Raw genomic sequence first — 16,684 nt, 5'->3', positions numbered from 1 at the left:
CCAGTTCAGGGTAAAATGCAGGAAAGGCTGGCAGAACATGAAACTTCTTTCTACTGGGGTGCTATAGTTTTCTAAATGCTCTGTATTTTTGTAAGCTTTACTTTCACAGGAAAGATGGAAAGGCTGAATTTTAATTGTGAAGTACACTATCACAAAAATCCATGCAGTGTGCTTCAGTGATGCTTACTAAATATTACACTGTTTGAAATGAAAAAAAAATTAAGGCTGCTTGTAGATGAACCAAGGGTAAATGCTTACAGGTAGCAAGCTACTCTGGCACCATAATAATAGCAGAACATCTTTATTCTTCTTGTTCTTCTACTCCATAAATTAGCTCCCATTGCCTATCTTGCTTCTTTATTCTTATATCTTGCAACCTTCCCATTTCTCTTTACTCTTTTCTTCCTATTCACACTTTCAAAAAAAATTATACCCTTCATCTGACTGTTTTTATCCACTTTTCTCTTGTTTGCCTCCACTCCCTCTCTAGTCTATAAAGCCCCAAATGCTCCCTTTTCCTTCTCAACGCCCCATCCCTCCTGAGTGGGAGTGCTGCCCATACCGCGATAACACCTCAGACTCTGTTGTGATCTCCATTCTGCATTTGCACATGGATACAGTCCCCTAATTGAGAGACTTTTTTTTTTTATTAAAAGCATTAGACATTTATATGTAGGAATAACACTTGCAGAGACATTCTCTAGGTTAAAAGTTAAAAGGGATGTCAATCATCATACTTCAGAACATAAACAGATTGCCAGCGTGGGTTGAAAAGGAATTTTCCCCACATAAAATCATAGAAGTTTGCAATAGAAAAGAACTAATAGGTCAGCTAATCTATCTACCTGCCAATTCAAGCTTTTTCCCCAACATGTATTTTGCTGCTCCTTTGGCCTCTCAAAAATCTCAAGCAATTGGACTGTTAATGTTTCCCCATAGTGAATATACAGTCGTTTAGTGCAACTAGTTTGCTGTCCAGAGTTTTTCAGGTAGATAGTCTAAACTTTCTTTTACTACCTTCATCCCCCTAGTCTTCAAGGCACTTCCATCTATCGTATTAAATAACCTTTCTCTCCTGACTTATTTTTTATACTTTTCCATTATATATAAATTGTTGCCATGGCCAGTTTGATGGTTCCTACCTAATCTCTGCCATGCCTTTAGCTAAATAAACAATTCTTTTCAGTATGACTTCCGCTTAAAATTATACTCCTGTGACTACAACGCACATGAGAGGAATCACCTACACCATGACTGCAGGCAAACTAGAGCTTCTGAATATATGAAAAAATACAATAATAGATTTGTCAACAAGCGTATCCATATATGTGGTAATGCAAAATGAATATGCAACTAACTGTAATTTTTTGTAAGACAGCTCTTTCAGCTACATGAACTATTCTCTGGTACTCTCTTCTGTCCTGAAATTCTTTGTTCAGGAAGGAAGACAGCTTTCCAAGTAAGGTGTCTCTCTCTTCGGTGGTTAAAAAAAATAAATTTTTGGGGATTCAGAACAATGAAGAATTTTCAATAAAATAAAAAATACAGAGAAAAGCTTTAGAGCTTGACAGGTAGGTTAATCAGGTAAAAGAGTTCTTCCCCTTCCTAGGCCACTCATAAATCATCCCACAGTCCACTAAATCAGTCAAACCAGAATTCTCCAGCATATTTTAAAATTGTCATATCCTAGCTTATAAACAACATTAAGAAAAAAAATTCACAGGTAATCCAAAAAGGCAGAGGAATATTTTGCCTGGGTCTTAAAGAGACACATACTCTTGCAAATGTGACAGAGGACAGGGTGAGAAAGGACCACATTTCTGTTCAAATGTATCACATGTAAATCTTCTGTTACTTGTGGGATTAGTAACATGCCAGAAGAATTAATAGGAAGGCGTAACTCTTCTTGTACTCTGTGTAACAGCAGTTAGGAGTCAGAAAACCAACAGAGAGAACGTCGACTTCTGCTATAAACAGCTTTCAACTACTGCCTCCAGTTTCTAAGACAAACTCTCCACTCTTTAAAACCTCCTATCATCATTTTTCTAGAGTTATGGCTTTTGCAAGTGTAAGGCTTTACTAATGACATATTTTGAAAATCTTGAGACCAAATTCTAAGCAGGTGCTATCCGATGAAAGTGGTTAGTGACCTTCGCTGCATTGCGTGGCCCTCAAGATACCGTCAAACTTCATTGACCTAAGGACCTCAGACATTAGGCCATTCACATCTCAGTGGTCCTCCTGTGAAAGTGTGTTGAAAAGTACAATATAGAACTTTCTGGTTTAGGTCAATTTCTACTACAATTCTAACAAGCAAGTAGGTAATATAGTTAAAATGCAGGTGATGAAATGGTTACTACAAAGTTGCTATAAAGTATCCTAACTAGACACATTTCTGTAACTCTGTTTTTATATTTCTTTACATCCTTTGTAGATTAACGTAAACACAATTAATTAATCATGAAAAGCAACTCCTACAGAGTAGAAGCAGGATTTTAGCTTCCAAAGCAACTTCCCTGCCAGACCTGAAAAATCTTATTCATTGTCAAGCAGTGTCACTCTTCTTAGCCAGCCTTTGATACCATGAGGTGCAGCAACCAAGAACTGCAGCAGTCTGCTTGTTTTTTGACATGGATACAGGATTGAAATATACTGGGCTATTTGCACCATCTGGTACATGCATTTCAGTTGAATGAAAGCAGATGAACTCCTGGGCACTTTGGTGATGAAACACCAGGAGAAAAAGAAACAAAACCCAAGAGATGAAAAAGTGTTACCGAGGAAAAGAAGCCGAATTGATCTCATTTCTGGACTACAGAAGGTCACCTTCTAGGTTTCCTCACACTTGACATGGGACTACATGTTTGACTCCTTGCATGTTTGGAGTGGGAGTGTGTTAGATTAAGCAGACTGTTCTAATGATCCTTTTTAGTTTTGAAATCTAGGGATCTATAAATATGTATATATCAATGTTGCTGTGACTATGATTTGCAGCTGTCAATCAGTTCGCTTTTTATGGTTGTAAATTTTCATTTCATAGGGTTTTTTGTGTAGTCTTCTGAAAAGAATAAAAGTCTACTCCACATCTCCACATTTTAGACAGAAGAGTAATGCATGATTAACAGTATGCTGAGAGGTGTCACATTCACATTAACACTGATGTGTGAACCAGTGGTCAAATGGCAGATTACATGTCTGTCACAACACATCAGGGCAGTGTTCCAGTCTGCCAGCTTTACCCTGCCCAGCTTCTTCAAACAAAGAGTTCTTCTGAAAAATGTAGCACAAAAAAGGAATGTTGAGCCTTTGGGGGAAAAAGAAGTCTGTCTCACGGTCAAGCTTTTTGAAGTCTTAGTAACATCAAATGGCAGCAGGGGTTACTCACAGTCACATAACCTCGCAGGTTCATGGATTTCTATAGCACAAATGTTGCATATGTGGCCTTATCAAAGATTTTCTGCATGATAACTGTATTACTGAAAAAGTACTACGGCTGGCATATTTCGATTTGGAGAAAGGATGCCAATTCTATCAAGGCTAGAAAAACTCTGACCCAGTTCCAAGAGAAAAAGCAAGTTTTTGGAATATCATTTGAAGCAAGAAGTTCCAGTTCATTGAAAATGTCACAAAAAGTGCCCTTCTCCTTTTGTCTTAAGGACAGAATTTTTTTTTTTAAGTGGATAATTAACTAGCTCCTTGACTTCCTGTATAGCAAATAGTCACACCTGGAACTGAAGTGACTTTTAGTGGGCAATGATGTCTGAAGCCAAAATGTACAATGAAGCAGAACACATTTTTAATCCCTTAAGATGTTTACATATATTAAAAGCAAAATTTTAGACAATAATTTTAATATTGTTTGCAAAACTAAAAATACTATCTCAACGTTTAAAAATGCTTTCCGGGGGGTTGTGAATATCATGCTCACTGGGACGGTGCCTGACTTCTTACATGCTTTAAGTCCCAAAAGATCTGCTGAATTTTTCTGGAAGTTACATTGCTGTTCCAGCAGTACTCTCACTGCAATGAAAGCACAAATTGGAAGATCTAAAGGCTAACATGCTTAAAACTCTTAAATAACATAAAAGTTAAGTTCTATTTTCAAGAACACCCAAGTTACATGGATCTCTCTTTACAGCATAAAAACATGTCTGCTGGAGAATATTATCTAAATGTTATACTGGTAAGTAGTTGGCATATGAGCCAGTATTTGGACTCAGCCCAAAATGAGTAGTTGAGTATTGTCTTGGCTCATCTCTTAAATGTTAATATGTGTTTACTATACATAATGGATTCGACAATAACCTCTGACAACATTTTAAACATTGACTTTATAAAAATCACTCCTGATTTACACAAAAACAAGAACTGGAAGATGGAATCTATGTAGAGATAGGATATGGAAACAGACACACGCACACATGTATATACATGTATATGCATTCTTCCATATTCTATATATGCTATGCATAATCTCTGTACATAATAATATAGAATACATATTATACATTTCATAAATTATTGCATATTAATACATATAAATATGCTATTTCTTATATGGAAAATTACTTGGATTTTTACACAAATTTTGTATGCATTTTTATGCATTTTCCTATAAATTATTACCAAATTCCATCCTTTGTATGATCAAACAGCTTTTACTAAAATTCTCCTCCCTGCTCCGAATTTAAAATATTGAAAATACCTATATAGTTGCCAAGATCTATGAATTTATATAGTACATACACATTTTTTTTAAAACTAGTATATTACAGTGATAAGAAGGACTTTTTCTAATTTTCCGTTTTTTAACTCTCTGCTTTTTTAGTGAAAGGAAGTTCAACAACATTCAGATGAGCCACAATTCAGTTTGTCAGGCTTGGCTTCCTTTCATCTTTTTTTTTCTTCCTGACACTATGAACCTGCTGCTACTGTCATATGATGTAAAGTTTATTTCTGTACACATTTTGCTTCTCATTTCTGTATGAATGGCTTCTATGTCTTGAGGGATAGAAATGTTATTTTCTGTGGCTTGAATTTAAACTTCTCAAGAATAACAGAGGTATGCGCATGTTGCAAGCAGGAAAAGTACCTAAGAGGGTCTGAATTCCACCTTTACCTATGGTCTTTCAAATTCACTTAAAGTCCTGCAAACAATTATTCTTAAACAAAGGTCTCACTGTATGCTACAGCACGATACATCAAAAGTAACTAGTTGTGCAGCACAGCATGGTGTTAAAAATGATACAGCTGTATAACATTTTATGTTTAGAAAGTAGATAAAATCTGTGCACAACATAAATGATGTTCAATGATATTCATTAATTTTATTCTCTTATTCAAAGACAGACAAACTTAATGAAATGTTTTTTAAGCTCTCATAAATTCCCACCTGAGAAATGTAACAGAAGTGTTAGAAAATTGTCTAATATTACTCTGGTGGGAAAAAAAGAGACACCTGTAGAAGAAAATCCCCCACTGCAATGGAAGAAGGTTTAAGAAGCACAATGAAAAAATGTAAATGGTCTCGAAAGAAAATCAGAGCTGATACAATGGAGTTTCCTACCATGAAGAACTTTATTAACAATAGTAATGAAATAGTACTTACAAGTGGAATTTTCATATGAATTAATTATTGGTCAGCTCTGTTTCCTTTAAGTTTCATGCACATTCTTAATAATTTCTGAAGGAGAATGGTTTCTTGAACTGCAGGACAAGATTCATGGAAAGAATTATGCTCTTAAAATCACAGTTAGGCATCTAAATAAAGCAACAATATTTTATTCTGTAACATTCAAAAAATCCTTACTGAACTGATGTCTGTGTCTAGAGCTGCTCAGCATCTACATTTTCTGCAAGTACTATTCCTGTAATGTCATTAGATACATGTTGAACAACCCATACTTTCAAAACACCATGAAAAGTATCAACTAACACTCAAAGCCCAGAGTAATTCACAGATGAATTTCACAGCCCTGTGTCTGGGTCCTGAAAGTACTGCCTATACTTAGCTGTCAATTAGAGACTGAAGTGATTTAAATTATCCTTGTTAGAGGTTTGTTTTTGCTTCCATAGTTCATTTCAAAAATTAGTTACACACATGTTATTATTACAATATAATGAGTCATCTGTTAATTATTTTTGACGTCTATGATAATAAAAATATACTAATGTTCCAGTTATTAATAGAATTGGCCTATCTTTATGAAACTCGACTTGGTATGATTGTTTGACAAATTGGCACCAACTCACACTTTCATCTTTGAAATGGTGCAGGTATTTTTTGTGATGTACAACCTGTAAGTCTGTCTTTACATAACTGCAGATAACCAGGGTTTAACCCACCTTACTTTAAAGTCTTTCACCAAAATGCATGACTACACACGCTATCAAAAATAATCTTCGACCAACCACATGCTGTGTAAGGGTACCAGTGAAATACTTCATAAACAGACAGAATGCAAACATGCACAAACACACTAACCACTAATGCCATAAACAACTTCAAGCACAGTACAAACAAAATGCATGCCAAGAAACCTGCTTGAAAATGTGTATTATAGAAAAATACACTTTCAATTTCTGAATGTTATTTGACTACTTATTACACAATAAACAAAACTATGCAAAGTCCATGATGGCCCTTGAATTAAACTTCTGCCAAGTTCCAGAGACAGTTTATTATTCATTGTTCCTGGATAGATATATGTTATGTATAATATTTAGGGTACCTCTTCTTTTTCTCCATGCATGTCACCTAATAAAAATAGGCAATATATATACACTATATGCATATCTCATTAAAAAACCCCAGTAATTATTGGGGCAGAATTTGGATACTCAGCAAACATAACAATCTAAACCATGAAACCAATTTACACCCGATAAAAATCTGCATACTTCACCATCACTTTGAATCTGTAGGTACATTCACTTTTACAGAGAATTTAAATATAAGAGTTTCTTCCTTATTGGACTGATTACAGTGCAATCATGTCAAAACCACCTAAAGCCTCACAATGGCATCACAAAGTACCAATGTGGCAAGGGGCTGCCAAGTGAAACCCTTAGCCCACACTTGGCAGGCAGACCGGCTGCAGACAAATCTGAATTGGATTTATGTTAGTGAAAAAAAGAGAAGGCTGCTATTAAGTAGGAAATACAGAGAAGTAAGTCAGAGCCCAGAACCTGTCCCTCAGGCGCTGGGTATCAGTTCAGTCTGTGTGCTGGAATTTAGTCTGAGGTTCTTCCCCTCCCATCTGTTCTGGGGGAGACTGTGAGTTAGGACCAATTTTACACCCAGATTTAAGATAGAAGTGACAAAAGATATAATTTAATGAAAATTACTCCCAGGTTCTTCCTATATATTTTTACTACTGATATGAAAAACAGCAACAGTGTTGCGGCAGGCAGTGCTGCATGTTTAGTGAATGGGCAAATATGTAACTACCAACTCTAGTCTTTTCCTTGCTGGAGCTCTGACTTTGATTTTTTCCTTCTCTCACAGGTGTTTATGTTCACAAAACCTGCATGAATACTGTGATCTCCAGTCCTTTGAAAAATTCACTTACATTGACCAAAGGTTTACAGGAGACTGTGGCAGAAGAGGGAAGATAAAAAGATGGTCGGGTAGCACGTGTCTGGTTTCCTAAGGCTAAATCCACTCTTAAAATGCCTAGCACTGAACATCCAGGCTAGATTTCATTGAGAATCAGAAGTGAAGAGAGTGAGCTGATTGGTGAGAGGTGCTGAGGCGACAGGGTAAGTCACACAGACGTGAGCATTGGTTCACAGGGCTAATCAACGGCTACAAAGAAATGCTGAGGTAAATCTTTCAGGGCATGTCTAAGCTGCCATTCCAATGCAAGAAGGTTTAAGAAGCACAATGAAAAAATGCAAATGTTCTCAAAGCAAGCTGAAATTAGAAAATTACTAAATAAACCAAACAAGTCTCGCTGATGACTAAAGAGATCACAGTGTGGGCACTGATTTATCTGTTCTGATGATTTATACTGAGGCAATTTAACCAGTTGTCCATCCAGGCAGAAGAAGTCACCATCTCTGTGGCAGAGAGAGGACCTTCACTCCCCAGATGCTGCTGTTTACAACTAAGCATAACAAAATAAATGCAATTAGTGGTCTTGCAAAGTAACACAGAATTTCACATCCCAGTTTGGCTGAAAGGTGACACCTCATCTCTTCATCCATACAGCTCACCAAGATGAAGTATCCTCAGGACAATTATAATTTAAATTCAACAAATACCATAAATCTTCATTACCAGATTGCACTGATTAAACTAATCAAATTCTAAATGAATTCATTTAAATGGGCATAACTTTTGCACAAGAGCTCAGTGCTCAGAGAAGGGCCACTTGTTAATTAATTTACTGTTCTTTATTTTTAAGACTTGTTTCATTTGAAACTGAATAAACACTAAGTAAAGACCTTTTCTGAATTTTCATTAAAAATTCATTTCATGCCAAAAACATGTTTCTGATTACTCCTCAGGATTAGGAAATGCTTCAGGAGAAGGTGGCAAACCAAGCTATCTTTGATATTTTAGAATTTAGGGAAAAACACACACACAAATATTTAATCTGGTGGGCACGTAAAGTGGAAATTCCTAAGGTTTTTTTCAGAACTTTTCCTAAATCAAAATTAAGTAACAAGATAGTAGTTATTTTTCTTTTCTTTACCTTTCAGATCTTGCCTAAAATGTTCTCCTCTCTGATCTGTGCACCCATATTATCCACATATCTTTTAGCTGGTGATTGTCTGCCTCTGAAGAATATTGATTAAGATGAACTCAGTCTGCCTGCCCATGCTCAGCAGAAGCAAGTATTTTTCAGTTTTTCACTCTGACTAAAGATCACCTTGGGACAACTAATAGCACTGCATTTTTTCAAACTGAAATCTGATCATTTGCTGCCTAGTACAAACCGAAAAACTGTATTTTTATAAGTTTAGAAAGGACTTCATCCTCTTGGTAGTAGAATTCTGACACATGATTTTTGTGGGTTTTTTTCTTCCTCAGACAAAAGGAAGCTGCTAGAGATACGGTTATTATGTTCTTTGGTTTTCTTAAGTGATTAATTACTTGTCTAAATTCTTTTGTAGCAACAATCCTCTCTTGTTGCAGTGAAATATCTTTGGTTTAAATTTTAAAAAATAAAAAAGTTAAAGCTCTGGCTTTGACATGGGTGACTATTATTTGCCTGAAACCATACTTGATTTGGAAAGTTTTGGCTACAGTGGTGCAGATCTCTTGACACAACTTCAGACTTCAGGTCAGTAGGGAATATTCAAGTTCCTTCCTGATAACTGAGCATGACTCGGTGATTAAAGATGTCAGGTGACCTGACATCTCCAGAGGTTGGCTATGGAAAAGTCATGGTCAGAAGTCTTTAAACCCATATACCTGTCTGTATGTTTATTAATGTCATCAGTAGGGGAAAATGTAGTATATAGTTTAAAAAAATAATGCTCTACTTTTTAAAACTGGATTTATAAAGTCCAAATGTTTACTTAGAAATTAAACATTTTGGTACTGGGGCCTCTAGGATATGTTGGCAGTGGAAAAACTAACCTACACCAGATGGCAGAGGTTAAAGAAATACTATAAAATATGGCTTCTATTCATACGGTTCTCAGACAAACAGAACCCCAAGCAGAAAAAAACTGTGAAAGTGGAAAACCTTTTCATTTGCTTACATTTCTCTTTGCTACTCAGCAAACCTGAGAGGTATTGTATCATCACGTATCAAGAAAGTAATATGCCAGATTGTTGTAACAGGTGGAATATGTTTGTTTGTAACACGTTGAATCTGAAATAAAGAAAGGACCAAAGTTACTAAAGGTTTTTATAAAAACATTTACAAAATGTAAGTACCTCGGTTTTGTACCTTGAAAGCTTACTGCCTAAGTCACAATTTGAGACAATAGCTGCATTTTGCACACAAAATATAAAAATTATACTATCAAATTTTCACAGGTTCAGGTTATTTGGCTAGGTGAACACATAAACTACGGAGATAATTCTGCAATAGCATTTTTAATTTAACATTTCCCGAGAGAGCATTTTTATCTATACTCCTTTCTATTTTACCTAAACTATATAATCTGTAAGCTTCACCCTTATTTCTTTGTTTCTAAAGCTTCTTAAAAACCACAACTGTTTTGTAATTTCAATGTATTTACATAGCATTTCATGAATCTATTACGTTTATAAATTAAATGCACTCATAATTGAAATACTTCTTCTACAATTTTTGTCAGTTCAAAAAATCCACTGTGAACCCAAATCTGTAAAGCAAAATGTGTGATATAACCCATTTTCTTATTACATATGTAGTCATATGATGTTTTAAAAAAAAGAGAGGAAAAAAAAAAATGATGTGAACTTGGGCACAATGGACCATGCTGTCAAAAATATTCAGTTGTCAAAAATGCAGATGGCATAAAAACACAGAAACAGATCAGTTATTGGAGGGGGGGCTTTAATAGGAACTATTGCGTGGATTTCAAAATTGATTATGTGCCTAAATATGTGGGTGGGTATCCAGTAAGGTCTTTAAGGATACCTAAATGTTTCTTTAAAAAAAATCATTTACATGAATAGTTAGGCAATTAATACCTTGAGAGACATGGTCCAATGTCCAAGATAGAAATAAACGTTCTCCCATATAAACAGTGGTCAAAAAAGAAAACAGCAAGATGTCTGAGGAGGGAGAAGCTCCCTGATGACTTGTCCTTTTCCCTTAAAAAAAAAAAAAAAAAAAAAAAGAAAAGAAAGTAGAGGCAAATGGAAAGCTCTGCACAATGAAAACAACTACCGAGCAGTTCTTGAGAACATTCAGGAAAGACTTCACGTATTTGCAGTGTCTGAGCTACAAACCATTACTAATGAAACAGCACTACTAAGGGCATTCAAAAGGACAATTACAGTCTGTAACAAGCTACCTGGCCAATCTCAAAGAGTTCAGCTGGAGGCAGGCTCTGACTTTTCCTTCCTGAGCAATTCCCCTGAGAAAGAGAGAAATCTTGAAATACAGAACATGCTTACAACTACTGTGACTGTTCCCTCCTTCTGCCCACCCTATTTTTGCCCCTTTTGCCTGTAAGACTAGTGGCATTTTGGTGTGAATACAAAGCCTCCTTGCGATGGATATAGAGTCAAGTGTTCATAATAAACTCATCTCTTATTGCTAGGCAACACTGAGCAATGTGAATTTGTCACTTCTGTTTGGTGCAACTTTCAATTTCACCTCCAACTGTAACAATATAGCCTGCTATATTTTAGATGCCACTGTGGTTGGATGCCATCCCAGGAAAGATGTGAACTACTACTGACAGGGAGTGAATGACTGGCAATGGGCATAAGCAGTTTTTTGATTCTTAAGCCTTGACATATAATTAATTGCTAGATTTATTCTTCTAAGAAATTCATACTTCATGATTCCTATTTACTGGCTGCCTTTTAGAAAAGGCAAATTTAACAAACTTCCAGTAAGGGAAAGTTTTGTTTGCCTGTTTAGCTTTTTTTCATGTGGTATTTGTTCTGTTCATATTTTTCTGCTTTGACTGACTTTTTGAGGGGAGGCTATAAGCAAAATTCAAATCTTAAGTACCCTCAATCAAGCAAGTATCATTATTTCTAAGGCAGATCCAATTACTTGTTTGAATCAATACATTCCTTACTGCTGAATACCCCTTGCATCTAACACCACCCATTGCTGAGGAGCTCAGATTATTGCAGAATGAATTCTATAGTCACAATTTTTTCAATCTTAAACCAAACTCACCATCCAATATGAAATAAGATTAATGCTATTACATGCTATCTAGGCTTCTTTTTATTTTTTATTACAGGACTGATAATTTTGTTTTTAAAACCTTGGTGTGATTGTCTGATCTGGCTATGAGGTCTCAGCTCTTTGATCTTTAAAGAATTAGGTCTGTTTGAAGGGTAAAAAAGGGAAAACTGAAAACTGATACTGCTTCACCACCTTTGTCTAAGGCATAGCTAGAAAAAGGGACAAATTTATACTTCAAAGAAAATACATGTCTTCTAAAAAATCATCATCAACAGTCATTTCTCTAAATGTTTAGAAACATTTCACAACTACATTAACTACAGAAATATGCCAAACAACTGAGAATCTTAGTAATATTTTAGTCTTTGCATATTTTCATTGACTCACTGAAAACAAAAGGAGTTTCTGTAACTGTATGAATGAACCATGGCATGTGCATGTTCTTTTAAGAAAGGCCAAGGGTGCAGTTCTATTTTCTTAGCTCTGCTTTCATATTTATGTGTCTCATTTCCAGCTCATTGCTGATGCCTTAGTTGCACTATCCATCAACACTTTTATCCTCCTTGTTCCTCAAAAAGAACATAAAATCCTTTTTTATGTCATGGTAATATTATTGCAAATAAAAGCAAATACCAAAATCTTTATTAGTCTGCCAAAATAATAAACTATTTAATAAAAGCATGCTGTAAAAATAAGGTCATTTGCATCACTCAAGTTTCTTGCAGAAAATAAAGAGAATTATTGGTCAAAAAGTACAAACTGACAGCAATTATTTCTGCTGTTGATCCATGCTGCCTGAAAATGGGTTAAAAAATGCACTGAGGTTTCACAAGTTTTCTATCTTTAAATGTTTGCTTTTAATGCTGTAGTATACATAAGATCCCAGGAGAATCAAATTTTTCAAAGCTGTTTTTTACCAATCCTATCCATAATGGAAGAAGGAGCAGGATATACCCTATTAGAAATTTTTAATGCAAAGCTTATAGTAACCTTCTGACTTCCAAACTGCCACAAGGTTTATCATCCAAATATTTACCATTTTTATACTTCTTATTAATTGTGTTTGGTTAGGATTTGTGTCAGCTTTAGCTATATGATTTTCTTTCACCTTTTCCTTTTGCTATCCTTGCAGAAGAGAGATCAATGAAAAGCTTCTATTTAAGAAGTTTGTTAAATGTTTTAAGTTCCTCATGCTGTTAAAATCATGTATCTAATGTCTGATCCTTTTTTCCTGTACTACAAACCTCACCATTATTTTCTCACTGCAGTTTTTCTCCCCATCTGGCAGTTTTGCAAATATGTTATTTGATAGAGCACAGAAAAATCAGTTGCCGTGGTGAGATTTAAATACTGCTTGTGATGTCCCTGAATACTTCACCAGAAAAACCTGCATATTAACACTGAAAATATGCAAAATTAAGCTCATCTTATAAATTTATATAATTTTTAATTATCTCATTCATTGCACATGAAGTATTTCCTTTAATTGCCATAATCTAAACGATAAGAATGATTTTTAGAGCAACTGGGTTAAAAGGTTTATGAAAGGACTCTTTAAAATACTTATTACAATGATGTTTTGTAACTTACTCAGTTGTAAACTCACATAATTCTCAAAATACTCTCCAAGGCATAGCTATGTCACTTAACATATAGAGAAAATGAAACAAAGAACAGCTGAAGTAGCAGGAATGATCAAGCAATGATCAACAAGTTATTAACCAGAGAATAAAATGTCAAGATTCAGATCACTGGTGCTGTCTCAGTAGTTTTGGGTTCTACTGCCGCTGCTTCTTCAGTGCAATAGAGATGCTCCACTTCTTTAGAGGATTAGAATGGTATAGAGATGAAATATTTTAAAAATACATTATATATATTTAAATGAGTACTTAATGGAGCCCTGTTAGTATATTCAATCATGCTTTAAACCATAAAGCAGCCAGGAGTTATTCTCCTTGCTTCACAGACTGCAGACTGATGAAAGCTGAATTAACTCTTCTATGAAATAATGTTTAAAATGTCATGTGATATGTGCAGGGTAGATAAAAGAACGCATGTTAGGAACAGCACTTTTTTTTTTTTTTTTTCTAATTCCGAAGGTGTGGAAATTTAGTATTTGCATCTATTCATATGTTCAGTCAAGGTTAATTTTTGTCTTGCAAACACTTGAGCTGGGTTACACACCAGGTAAAGTCATTCATATGTAGCTAAATCAGTCATTTCCAAAGTTTTACTTGTTTGGATATTGCACACAGTAACAGCAGTTGCTGAACTAACAGCTCACAGATATATGGAGGACTGTGTACTTCAGGAGGAAGGTTTTCAAGTCGTATGACAACCACACAATTGAAACACAGAATATGTCCAAGAGCTTCGGTAAGCAGTGTTATAGTTTAAATTAAAAGCACTTACATTGTATGTGCTTGGTATTTATTGGGCTTACTATGCTATGTATACATCATTAAGACAGATGGGATTTTAAAGACTTAGATAATTGTATGAATGTTAATTAGAGCTTTGTCTATTCAGGCTAAGAGATGCAATAAAGATATCACCAAATCACATTTTTCAGGATATTTTATCTTGTATTACCTGTAAAACGCAGCAGATGTGCAAAGGTCTTTTAAGGATAATTTCTGAGCTGTGTTCTTACATATAAGAGAATTAAGTAAATTGTCAGCAGTGAAACAAACCAGTGGAAGATCCCTGTAGATAAAAATTTTTGACATGAAAAGACTACAGATTATTGAAATTCCTTTCAAATTTTTTTTTAAAAAACCCACAAGCCCACCAACCAAAAACCCAAACCCAAATAAACAGCCCAGAACTGGCAACGGCACCTAGCAAATTGAAATCCATGTTCACACAGCAAAAACCAGGGACAGTCCTCCGGGTTAGTGGCATAGCTGATTATGGACAGAGAATCTGTGAAGTGATCCAGTAGTTCACAAAACTGCCTTTCAATCTCTGCACATGGATGGTAAACTTTTGCTTGTCTCAGCTCATATTCCTAAAGTTGTAATGATTTTTTTAACATTACTGTAGTAGTACGACTGCAAAGATGTTTGGTTTTGAAAATCATAATGCTTATATGAAGACCAGAGAGCAGGTGTCCTGGTTTTTGTCTTTGCACAACTTCTCAGGCATTACAGAACCATGGAAAAACTAGAAGAGATCTTTTTGTTCTAAACCAGTTCTTATCAATATAGTAATCAGAAGTACCTTTCAGACTCTTGAAAAGTATTTCTTTGCTTCAAAGCTTAAACAACATCAAAGAAAGCATACAAAGAAGTGTTGGAAAGGAAGTAACATGCCCTTATTTTTAGCACTTGCCCACTTGTCACTCTTAAACTCTCATCTGCCTTTCAAATGTAGTGTAATCTAATTTTTATGCATACTGTATGCTCATACAGACAATTTCCTCATTTCAGAGTATGTTGAGTTTGGTAAAGGCTTTTGTACTTTTCCTTAACCTGTTTCAGAAATAGCACTGTCACCATTTGTCTCAGTAACATATAGGATGATGAAAATTGACATTTTTCTATATAGAAGTGAAAAGAATATTAGTTTTATCAAAGACTAGCTCTCCTCTTCCCCTCCAGTTAGATTTGAATTTGGTCACTTCAGGGCTTACTGTGTAGGATGATTTTGAGCAATGGTCGCTGTGGTTGCAGGCCCTATCACCTAATAATTGACCATGACAGGAATTGTATGTCCGAAGCCAAGGGGTAGAGTGAATAGCATATGTCAGGGTCAATTATAAGGTGGAAGACCCTGCAACAAAAAAGACTGCACTGATTAGAACATGATGTTGACATGGGAGCTAAAGCTTCAATGTTATTTCAAAGGGCACTGTCACAGCCACCCTTCCTCCAGGACTCAAAATCAGACACAGAGTATGTCAAGTGGTTTATACTACACATGATGTCATACAGTTCAATGGGACATTGGAAAGTAAAACTGATTTGTTGCTTTTTTTCAGCAATAAAATGCTTTCTCTGTATCACTCAAAACTAAGCTCACTACACTTTGCTAATTAGGTCAAAACAGCTCCATACTTACTAGATTAATTCTCTCTTGAAAAATCTAACTGTGAGATGAAGAGTATTAAATGTGACACATTAAAATCTGTTTTGATTGGTAAAGTTATTAATGTTATTTTTACCGGCAAAATTGAACAGACTAGGAACAGTGGAATGAAAAGAAAATAGTCATTTTTATTACTTACAGCTCTGTTACAAATATTTGATGGTACAGGAAGATTTTGGCAATGAAACAAATGGGCCAAAAAACTTGCTGTTTGCTTATTCCCCTGAAACTTCACCAGCTTTAACTTACTCAAATATTTTAATCAATGATGAACTGCAGAACCATTTAGTAAGTGAGGAATGATCTCAAATTATATACAACTACAATAAGAGACTATAGTTCCTTTTTGTATCTTCATTGCAACAATTCAATTTTCTGAGTCTTTTCACTGAAAGCTGTTTCTTTAAATTTCTGTGTCTCTGTAAAAATATCCAGGCCATTTCTGCCTACAAGATCCCAGTGGTTTAGCTCATGATGATGGAGAAGATACTGTAGCTTAACCTAATTAACTAGACAGCTAATTTCTCTCTGGTCTCATGGATTATTATCCATGACCACATTTTTTCTGGGTGTTTTTCAGCCAATAGTTAACTCCCAATAAATTAAAGCCTATAGTTTTAGATTCAAATTTTTTGGATGATGAACACATTTTAAGGATTACTGAGCCTAGTCTCTTTCTTCCTCTCTAGAATGGTTAATAGGAGATCATAGTCTCTAACATGCAGGAACACTCCAAAATTGGTCTTCAGTCTTCACTGGCAGTTAATACAGCTTCACAG

This window comes from Corvus cornix, chromosome 5, assembly GCF_000738735.6.
Source record: "Corvus cornix cornix isolate S_Up_H32 chromosome 5, ASM73873v5, whole genome shotgun sequence".
Taxonomy (NCBI): domain Eukaryota; kingdom Metazoa; phylum Chordata; class Aves; order Passeriformes; family Corvidae; genus Corvus; species Corvus cornix.
Note: the sequence above shows the minus strand (reverse complement) of the source record.